Raw genomic sequence first — 3,706 nt, 5'->3', positions numbered from 1 at the left:
ACTTAGTTCCATGTCGAGAACTAAAAATTAACTGAAAAGTAAAACTCATCTACCTTGACCAAGACATCCTCAAGTATTCCACATGGTTCCTTAATTGATCTGTCGGCTAACTGTAGTGTGATTGATGTGGATTTCAGTTCTCCAAATCCAAAAAGTTCATACACCGAACTAGGTAAAAGATTCACACTTGCCCCTAAGTCCAAAAGAGCTTTTTCAATGTGATAATCTCCTATAACACAGAAAATGATGGGGGCTCCTGGGTCCTTAAGCTTTGGAGGAGTGGCATGCTAGAAGATAGAACTAGCCTGTTCAGTGAAGCATACTTTTTTTGAGATTTGTGATCTAGATTTACGTTTTTGGGTGCACAAATCCTTCAAAAATTTGGCATAAGTAGGGACCTGTTTGATTGCATCCAGAAAGAGAAGATTAATTTGGACTTGCTTAAACAATTCTAACATCTCATCGAGACTTCCTCCCTTCTTATCTATAGGAATAGGGACTTTCAGGGCATCCAGAAATGGGGCTTTAGGCAAGTAAGATGATTCCGGTGTATTTGGTTCATTCTTTATTTTAAGGTCCTCCTTATTCTTGGGTGATTTGGCTTCGGTTAGAGGTTTAGTGTCGGTCTCATTGGTTTTACTAGTGTGTTCAATGACCTTCCCACTTCTCAGAGTCATGATTGATTTGGCATGTTTAGAAAAAGCTTCTGGGGTATTAGAGCTCTCAATCACAAATTGTCCTCTTGGGTTGCTCTCGGGTTGGCTAGATAATTTTCTTCCTTCCCTCCTACTGAATGCAATCGCTAGTTGACCTATTTGGGTCTCTAGCTTAGCAATGGATTGTGTGTGGGAGTTAAGGGTCTGAGTGTTGACTTCTAATCGTTCTAGTGCTTTCAGAATTTTTTCTCAAAAGCTGAGCTGTGACCAGTAGCAGACGGTTGAGGAGCATTTTGAAATTGATGGTATGGTCCATGCCTATATGTTGGGTCCTGATATTGAGGTCGAGGTGCGGCAGGGCCAACCACTGGTTGTGGTCTCCAGAAAAAATTTGGATGGTTTCTCCAGCCGGGGTTATAAGTGTTTGAATATGGATCATTTTCTGGTCTGCGAGCTTGTTGGACTTGAGCTTGCTGAACTTGCTCGTGCACAAACTCAGGAAATTGAGGTGCGGCTAGGCATTCACTAACAAAATGGTTCGAACTTGCACACAATGCACAAACTTCTTGGATTGGGTTAGGTGGAATCAGAGATTGTCCAGTATTTAGAAGACGGTCTAATTTTTGGGACAGTTCATCTACCTTACTGTGGATATCCATGACATTTTCAATCTGATAAATTCCACTTCTTTTTTGTTGAAGCATGGGTTGTTCTCTAGAGGTGGCAGACATATGATGTAGGAAATTCTCACTAAGTGCTTCAAAGAGCTGTCAGGCTTCATCCTCACTCTTTAGCATGAATGTCCCACCACATGATGCATCAACCATTTGTCGGTGTTTCTCCGATAGACCATCATAAAAATACTGACAAAGTTGCCATTTAGGGACAGCATGGTGTGGACATTTACGAATGAGGTCCCTTAACCTTTTCCATGTCTCATGAAAAAGTTCACCCTCCAATTGGGAAAAACCAGTGATAGCTTTTCTAATTTGATTTATTTTTCCAATTGGAAAGTATTTCTTAAGAAATTCTCTCTGAAGATGATCCCAAGTTAAAATGGTTATAGAGTCTAAAGAGTTTAACCAATGCTTGGCTTTGTCCTTAAGTGAGAAAGGAAACAGTTTCAACCTAAGGGCATCATCAGAGAAGTTTATATTTTTACTGTGGAACAAATTTTAAGAAATTCATCCAAATATTTGTATGGGTCCTCGTTACTAAGTCCATAGAATGATGGCAACATTTGAATAATGCTAGACTTAATCTCATATTGGGTAGCTTCTACTGGAGGTGCTTGAATGCATGGAGAGTAGGTATACGAGGATGGAGTGAAATATTCTCTCAATGAGTGTGGAGGATTAGCCTCACCAGGTGCAGCCATGTTTCTAACTCGGATAGTCCTAAGAGTCTTTTCTAATTTTTCGTCTAATGGCTGCAAGTCGGGTTTTAGTGATTGTCGACCTAACATGCAACTAAAAAGTCTATGTAAGACTATCCTAGTCTGTTAAGGATTATTTTTTTTTTTATTATTAATAGAAGAGGAAAAGAGAGAAAAGAGTTATAAAGAAGAGATCCTAAGAAGTCCTAAAACTAATAGAAGAATTAGTTGTGGTTAGATTTTAATTACAATCAAATTAGCACGCAGTGGACTCTCTATCCTAAAGTTACCCTAGTTCTAGACAGCTCCTAACTGTAGTTAGCCTTCAAGCCCTCCAAGTCAGAGCTTGACCAACCAACTGGCCAGATAAGTGTAAGGTTGGTGGGAGTCCCCCCGTTGCTTTTCTTAGATACCAATTAAATTGGTCAGATCAGTGAACGGAACCAATTAAAAACCACTTTCCTTCAAGCCCAGTCATCCCACAAACCACTTGCCTAGGCACCAGCTAGCTGATCAAGTCTAACCTAATTTAACTCTCAGGGTCACTTGTCCTAATGAGCTCGAAATTCTTAGGGGTCAACGTCTAATTAATTTTTAGATTAAGGTCTAGGTTATACAAATACAAGGGAGTGATTTGTGGGCCAAGGAAGGGTGATCAAATCCCCATCTTATCTTAGTTAATGGGTTGCACCCTTAAAGTTAATTATGGAGATGCAATGCAAAAAAACAAGGTGTCCAATCAAGTTAGAAATTTTTATATTTGAGGTTACGCTATTTTAGTTAAGTGTTATAAAATGTCAGTGGTTTTTTTTTTTTAATTCAACCATGCCAAGGTCCCCGGCAATGACACCAAAATTTGATGCGTAGTCGTTGATAGCACCAAAAATAACTCTACTCACTACGTAGGTAGGATGAGTCGAGATCGTATCCTCAGGGACCTTGGACTAAGTTAAGATTTCAAAATAAAAGAAAGAAGCATTGTTTTGATTTAAAAAATAAATTATCCTAAAATTGATGTAATTATAAAATAAAGAGCTCGAAAGTTTTGAATTAATTTTACACTAGCAGAGTTATATCTCTTTTTTTTAATTAAATAGATACGATTAATCTTAGAAAAAATATCAATCTTTCCTCGGCACACCCCGTACCCATAGATCACGGTGCATCTTCGAAAAGTACTAGGTAAACAACTCTTCTTTTCTCGGCACGCCCCGTACCTGTAGATCACGGCGCATCTCCGAAAAGTAAAAGTTGTTCCTAATATTAATCTAACAGAAAAGCATAAATAAAAGCATATGAAAGAGAGCAAATAAAGAACTCATGACAATTTAAATAAAAAGCATAATCTTTATTGCATATAAAAAATACAAGAAAGTTTAGAACAATAAACCCACTCTGTGTTGTTACAAAATTTTTTCTCCACTCCCGAGACTGCTAGACTAGCTGCTTATGGAGTAGTCCCTTTCTCTTCCTTTATGTAAGGCTTTAGAAGAATTTCTGGCTCCCCCTCAAATGGGAGTACAAGAGCCTTTTTATAGGTGTTAGGAGGGAGGAGTTTTACATGGTTTTCAGATATGGAACTAAAGAAAATACTAAGGACTAAAAGATGGATGGATGAGATGGAAAGATCACAAGCAGATAAAGAAAATATAAATTCTTCCTCTTGAAGTATTTT

The 3,706-nt window shown here is 38.2% G+C and overlaps 1 non-coding gene across 1 annotated transcript; it reads left to right on the top strand.

Annotated features, from left to right (window-relative positions):
* The first annotated feature begins 1,541 nt into the window (after window positions 1-1,541).
* LOC140854538 (small nucleolar RNA R71) lies at window positions 1,542-1,647 on the top strand. Its single transcript, XR_012137744.1, has one exon. It is a non-coding gene; the product is annotated as a small nucleolar RNA R71 (small nucleolar RNA).
* The last annotated feature ends 2,059 nt before the right edge of the window (window positions 1,648-3,706 follow it).

This window comes from Elaeis guineensis, unplaced genomic scaffold (genome assembly GCF_000442705.2).
Source record: "Elaeis guineensis isolate ETL-2024a unplaced genomic scaffold, EG11 Super_Scaffold_1000033, whole genome shotgun sequence".
NCBI lineage: Eukaryota > Viridiplantae > Streptophyta > Magnoliopsida > Arecales > Arecaceae > Elaeis > Elaeis guineensis.
Note: the sequence above shows the minus strand (reverse complement) of the source record. Positions and strands in the feature narration are given on the sequence as shown.